Source organism: Nylanderia fulva, unplaced genomic scaffold (genome assembly GCF_048542155.1).
Source record: "Nylanderia fulva isolate GAGA-0341 unplaced genomic scaffold, ASM4854215v1 Scaffold440, whole genome shotgun sequence".
Taxonomy (NCBI): Eukaryota; Metazoa; Arthropoda; class Insecta; order Hymenoptera; family Formicidae; genus Nylanderia; species Nylanderia fulva.
Genome location: NW_028190522.1, coordinates 37,260 through 44,455, shown reverse-complemented (window position 1 = coordinate 44,455; position 7,196 = coordinate 37,260). Strand labels below are relative to the sequence as shown.

General features: G+C 39.4%; 1 long non-coding RNA gene across 1 annotated transcript; it reads left to right on the top strand.

Moving 5' to 3' along the window:
* Window positions 1-1,176: 1,176 nt before the first annotated feature.
* Window positions 1,177-6,326, top strand: LOC146721632 (uncharacterized). The gene is made up of 2 exons (XR_014925592.1): window positions 1,177-2,844; window positions 6,135-6,326. It is a non-coding gene; the product is annotated as an uncharacterized LOC146721632 (long non-coding RNA).
* Window positions 6,327-7,196: the final 870 nt, after the last annotated feature.

Genomic DNA, 7,196 nt, shown 5'->3' with positions numbered 1-7,196 from the left:
ACACTCACACATCTCTGTGTGTTTTTGTCTCTGTCTCTTCTCTCTTTTCTACATTGCATTTTTTCATACATGCACACGTATATAATAAAAAATATTTTTAACATTACATAAATAAAAATAATTACATACATGTATGTATGTATGTATGTAATTATTTTTATTTATGTAATGCAGAAAATATTTATTATTATATACGTCTGCATGTATGAAAGAATGTAATGTAGAAAAGAAAGAAGAGACAAAGAGACAGGAACATATATATGTATAGATACATAATAACAAAAATTGGGAACATTCTAAAAATGATGGCCTCTCTCAATATTTTCACTCAGGAAAAATCGTCTCCAAATGATACCAGGAATCTGCCATAAACTTTTTCGCCAGTTCTGGGGCACCCAGTATATATATATATACCAATATATACCAATAATCTCATATTTGAGATTTAATTTCAATAACCCTTTCACCCCTCTACGGAATCGAAAGGATCTGAATAGCTCAGTTGGAAGAGCAGTCGCCCGGCAAGCGAAAGGTCTCGGGTTCGATTCCCGATTCAGCGACTTTCGGATCTATATTTTTCTCTTGCATTTACTTATTTCCGTAGGGGGGTGAAAGGGTTATTGAAATTAAATCTCAAATATGAGATTATTTCATATTTTAAATCTTGGCCGTGACCAAGTAAAATTTGGTGCCTTGTGCACAGATACTTAATCCTAACGAAAAAAATTTAGTTTCGTTAGGATAACGCACTGTCATCCGCGAGTTGGCTCTTACTGCCTGTCTTATATCTTTAAATTTATATTTATATTACAGAGCCTTGTTAAAACTCTTACAAAATAATATGTTTTGCGTTATATATAAAAATGTTGCCAAATAATATTTAGTCAACAAATTTTTTTTTTAAAGGATAACTTCACAGTATTATTAGAATATATTCAGAAACTATGATGACTTATAAGTGAATAGTTTTGAAGGAATTTTTAATTATATATATATATATATAATATATATAATATATAGTTTATTTTCATAGTATATTTAAGTTTTCTTCATTCTGAAACAAAGAGAATAAATGTATAAGATAGACGTACCATTATTCTACTTTACTCAGTCAAATAACTATCCACAGACGTATTATGTATTTTGTATTCCATATTTGTTTATGATTATTTTGGACATGTATTTTATTTTACATATTGTTGTGCCTCGCGTGAGACACAGAAGGGATGTTGCCGGATTAGGAAGTGGACTTCTGAATCGTCGGGGTTTCTCCGTAGATTTTAGTCTTGTTTAATGTAGTATTACTTCTTTATTCAATATATATATATATGTATACTGGTATTGTATATATAATCTTAACAAGACTCGGCGTATGGTTATTTAAAAAACCTCTGGTAACTTCGTTTCTCTTTTTCGTTCGTTTGACGCGACTCTAGATTTATTCTGACTTTAGCTAATTAACGACTCGTCTGATTACGAGTCGGGAGTTATCCTCGATGTGTCTCGGTAGGTTGGTCTAATTCAACTCGCTCTCTGTTCACTCCCGAGTTCTTACGTGAACTCAGTTTTTCGTTATTTCATTTGGAAGGGGTGCCTGGCGACAGGCACTCGATTGGTGCGAAGCTTTTGCATACGCGGCTAGATTTTGAGCTAAGAGCTGTTCGAAAGATGAAGCTCTTAGCTTGCGTCTTCGCGGTTTCCGGCCCGCTGCTGCATCAGAGGTCTCCACGCGGATTTTATATCCATTAACTTGTAATTATAGCCTTTCGGGCTATAACATCCCTCCCCCGTTAAAAAAGAAAAACGGAGGTACGAAGTTTTTCGTTATACCATTGGTTTTAACAATATTTGATTATGTTGATATCTTATTCTATGTACAATTATAGTTTCTCCGATACATAGTAGGTTCTATAATCGTTTCTTAAAATCTAGTACTTTGACTTCTTTTTAGTATTGATCGCGGTATTTCGAAGTCATCGTTTATTATTACTCTTGGCTATTTTTCGTTTTTATTTTTATTATTTTTTTTTCTTTTTATTATTATCTATGCTATAATGGCTATTGCGGGTACTGTCGTTGTTATTCCGATAAATGTCATTGGGTAGACAAATTGCTTCTGTGCAAAAAAAAATTTTGTTCGTTGTTTTGTAAGTCGTTGTCTATAGTTTCTGTCTGTTTCATGTAATTGTCAATTTGCTAGAAATATATTCCTGGACTATGTTTGAATTCTGTTATCTCATACGGTTGACCCTTCTCACTTTTCTTCTTGAGTACTGCAGCGTTGCAGGCTAAGAGTGAGAGTGCCTTGTAATGATATACATATAATTCTTCTTACTACTTTGTCCTTGATTGTGAGTATATGCTTTTGTTTGCAATTTTTTATCAAGCAAGAGAAGCGTTCGTTCTATATGTCTTTTGTCGTCCCTTTAGTCTTATGACAACCTTTGCTTTATTACTACCGTTGCGTCGTCTAATACAAAAAAAATGTTTGGTTCTGATATGTGGTTTGATTGCTCGCGATGCCATGTAGAGTTTGTGCCCTGGTGGGAACCGATATGTTTCTTTTGTTCGAGGTTTCTTAGATGTGTGGGCCCAGTTGTGGGGCCGGCATTGCCGACCAACCGTTTTGAACGGGCTGTCGCAAGATATGCGGCTAGCTCCTTTCCGTTCTCTTTACACGTGAGTGTAAATGTACGGTCTGGTGTGCGCGTTGTGCGCGAAGTTGCTTTGGTGCCTCCCGAGGAGGGATTCATGATTCCGGCCATGCAAACCCTGAGGGCTCTGCAAGAGGGGCGGCCTCTCCCTTATGGACGTGTATGTCACGAGGACGAAGCAGACAATTAGGTAAGTCCTAATTTTCAATAAATAGTTTTAATTTGTTTGTGCATTAGCTTTGTTGTGTGTATGCGTATCGCTTTTTCTTCCTTTCTTTACTGTGTAATTGACGCTTGAATTTTTTTCTATTATTGTATACGGTCCTGCCCATAAGGCGTCAAGTTTCTTTGGTTGTCCTTGTCGTAGCGTTTCATCGTATACAAGTACCTTATTTCCGACTTTAAATTTTATTTCTTTCGCGTTTTTATCATAATAGTTTTTTGATTCGATTTTTTTTCTTTGTTTACGCGATGTCGAGTTATACGCGTCACCTACTCGTATAGTATATATCTCGTGTGCGTTATCTTCACATATGTCTTCTACAGTTACAAGTGGCGTGTCAATCTCTACGGTAGTATCAGTCGTATTAATCATGCTGACAGGGCATCGAAAATTTTTTGGTTCGACTAGGCATCGTCTGATAAAAATTCCTGGCGCGGTTTGTTCGGCTTTTATCACGCCTATTTTGTTACAATTTGTTGTAGTTTGTACAATAGTTTTACTACGCGGTTTTAATAGAATCTTTTTATACGGGCGCAATTTTATTACCGCGTTTCCTATTTGCAGCTCCTGTTTCCTATAATCGCACGAAACTTCTTGTTTTTTCAGGAAATCTATTCCTATTATCCCATCATATTTCATCGGGAAATCGTCTTTCACGACGTAGATTGCGTGTTTAATTTTTCGGTCGTCCAGATCGATGGTCGCGAAAAATTTTCCTATTGTTCGCGCTTTGTGCCCGGTTATTCCGATCAAAGTAATTTTGTTTTTATGGATTTCGGTTTCGCCTTTTAAAAGTTTGACCTTTATTAGAGAGACAGTAGCACCGGCATCGTAAAGCATATTAATTTTGCCGGTTTTTATTTCTCGTATCGGTAAGGTTATCAAGTTTAAGCTTGCCTTCTCGCGAAGCGTCGAACGCACATGAGTCACCTGATATTCGAGCGCGCGAGTCTTCTTAACCTTATCTCCGCGCTCTCCGTCTTCATCGCTGTTTCGCTCGTCCTTGTCGCTGCTACGCTCGGAATCCGTATCACTGTTTCTCGTTTTCGGATTCTTACGACTTTCGGTTGCATTAATGTTACGCGATTTTTTATTACTGTTTGTTTTATCGTGACTTGATGTCGTTTTTGGCCGTCTATTTAAAGTCCAGCACTCGTCGCGGTTATGCCCACGCTTCTTGCAATAGTTGCAAAATTTTTCTACCGTAGTTACGCGATCTTTCTTCTCCGGTTTCGGAAACGCGTATTTACTACTACGGCATTCTCGCCCGATGTGGCCTGGTTTTCCACATTTGTAGCAAATAATTTTTTCGATATCTCGCAATGACGACTTTATATCCCGGTGGTTATTTTTAGTCAATCGGGTCGCATTTGCGTTTCTGACCTTTTCTTCCGTTATTGCTGCGTTAATAGCATCTTTCAATGTACGATAATCCCGTGACCTAACGATGGTTTGAATTTCCTCGCGTAGTCCTGTCTGGAAATTATGCAACGCCTGACTTTGTATCGTCTCGAGGATAACGCGTTTTTCCGTCGTGGAGCGCGCTCGTCCCTCGATCATTGACTCATAGAGCTCCATTGCAATAGTCTCGACGCGAATTCCGAAAGCTTGTGAGTCTTCGTTTGCTTTTTGTTTAAGGGAATTAAACTCGATTTGTAAATGGGTAGTCGTATGCTTGCTTTGATACGTTGATTCTAATTGTCTTTTTAACTCCTCGTAAGTACGTATATCTAGCGTTTTGCAATCAAGCCAAGCCTTTCCCTTGACTTTTGTGCTAAGAATGCCCCAAACGAGACTGTCCTCGTCGCGTCTATCTATATGATTGATAGCATACGTGCATGCATCTAGGAATTCATTGAGTTCGCGCTGTGACTCGCCGTGGAAAGTGGGTATAAGTTCCCTTGCTTCCTTTAGTGTCATGTGTCTTCCGCGCGTATTTCTACGGTTTTTTACGTCGTACTCGCTGCGTCCGTATGCGATGTCGGATCTCTCTTCCTCACGTCTGTCCAGGACTCGGTCGCGTGAGCAGTCTCGCGAGTCGCGTCGATTGTCGTACCTATCGTTCGCGTCTCTACCATATCGATTTCTGTTCGCGTCTTGATAGCGTACATCGTCGCGTATGTTCTGTCGATTGTCGTACCTTACTATATCGTCCCGGTCGTTAATGTATTCGTGGGAATTTCTTGGGTTATCGCGATCCGGTATCATGTTTCGGTTGTGCGTACGCCTGTGGAATTCTCGACGGCTGTCGTCCGATTCCTCTCCGCGAGACAATGACGCACGTATTTCTCTACGCATTTCCTCGCGCATTGCATCTATTTCCGCACGCACATCTGTTTGTATTTCACGCATACCCTGTATTAACTCGCGCAATAAAGGACTATCGGCGTCTACCCTGCGATTATCAGGTGATCTATACGCGTCATAGTCGCGTGCTACAGCATCACGTAGGCGGTTGATTTCACGGTCAACAGCACCCTCGGATACGTTCTTGGCACCGTTTGGCGGTGTTCGCGACATGTCGTTTTGATATTCGTTAGGATCAAAAATGCTGCTGTCGTAGGACGTAAGCGAGAATTCTCCGCGTTGCGACACGTTACTAGGAGTTCGACTTACGCGTACTTTAATTTCTCTTCTTATTTTTATATCGGCGTCGATTTCTTCTTTCGCAAATAGACTTTCGTCGAAAGTATCAAACGGAAATTCGAGTTTGGTTATCGCGTGAGTAGGTAATTCTGAGTCGCTTTCGCTCGAGTAACGCGCTTCTAATTTTATTCGCACCGTTTCGAGATTTTCTAAAGTCAGTGGCAATGCCTTTATTGCCTGCTTGGCTGAGTCGCTAAACAGCCACGATTTATTCGCTATCGGTTGCTGAGGGGTTTCGGGTCTTTCCGACATCCACGCAATTAATAAAATTCGGACTTACAGTACTACGGTTCGCATCGTTACGCTCTATACGGGTCGGCTGCTGCTGCTGCAACTCGATCTCTCGTGGGCTGATAACGGCTGCTCCGTGTTGGTGATAGATACGGCGGGTCGTCGCTCGTGATGATGCGCTGCCCTTGAGGTTGTCGTAGGTCGACGTTGTCCTTGGACGTCGGCGATCCTTTTCGATTCTCTGCTGCTTATCACTCGTTGCACTGCTTATGTTGTCCGCTCTCTCTCTTTCTCTCGTTCTTGTCGTGGTGTCTGTTTGTTCCCGTCAGTATTACTGACGTGCCCGTCTAACACATTTATTAAATTTTGTGTTTTTACAGGTCTTCGCCTTGTGAGGGAACCTCGGCGATCTCCGGCTATCCCACCGCTGCCACCAAATTGTTGTGCCTCCGGGAAGGCACGGAAAATTTTGGGGTCTCAGTCGACTGAAGGATGAGGATCCTAGGATCGGCGGGCGTCTCCACTTTGACTAACTTCGCTTGTTTATCTGAATAAATCTTTTATTTCCCTTATTTCTTGAGTTGGTTTAATTCGGTGTAATCCCACCTGGGTGGTTAGTTAAGTATGCTCGCTCTCGATAGTCAGATTACAGATGATAGTTTATATTCTGCGGCTTGTCTTCGACTCCTGGTTAGGTTCTAATTAGCGACTTGACTTTTTGGATTTTCGTTAGCGACTGACTTCATTGCCTCGCTCTCCGTTCGCGGTAGTCTCCTGCCCTTTTCTACATCTTTCGGGGGAAGATGTAGAGAAGCTCTTTCATTGGCTAATTTTTATTCACACGCTTTTATCTAGGTGCAAGCGAAGCAGGTTGATTCTTCGCTTGCGATTCGCGGTTTTCGGTGTAACGCTTATATTTCATCGCGTTTGCGTCTTTTCGCGATAAGCGCTTCTCGAGAGCGTGAGAACGTTTCTCAAATGATTGTATAATAGCCGACTTACTAATTTATTATTAAAACTATATTTAATATAATATAGTTATAGTCATTTGGAGTATAACAATATATATCGATTTGTTTTTGCTTTATATTCGTTTCATGACTAACTTTAGAGTATACACAAATATCTTATTTTTATCTTATACAAGGTATGATTATATACATATTTGAGTATATAATCAATACAATTGCAACCATATGTATGTCTAATAAAACTTGAAGTAAAACGTAATACAAATTTATTAAATAAAAGTATCTTATACGTTTCATATACTCAAATGTATTTTGTAAAATTGACAAAATATATTTTAGACAAAATAAAAAAATATAAAATACAATTTTATTATTGCATAACAACACCTGCCGAGATAAGTTGTAGAAATTTCTACTTATATATATATATATATATATATATATATATATATAATATGCCATCCGTGCTAT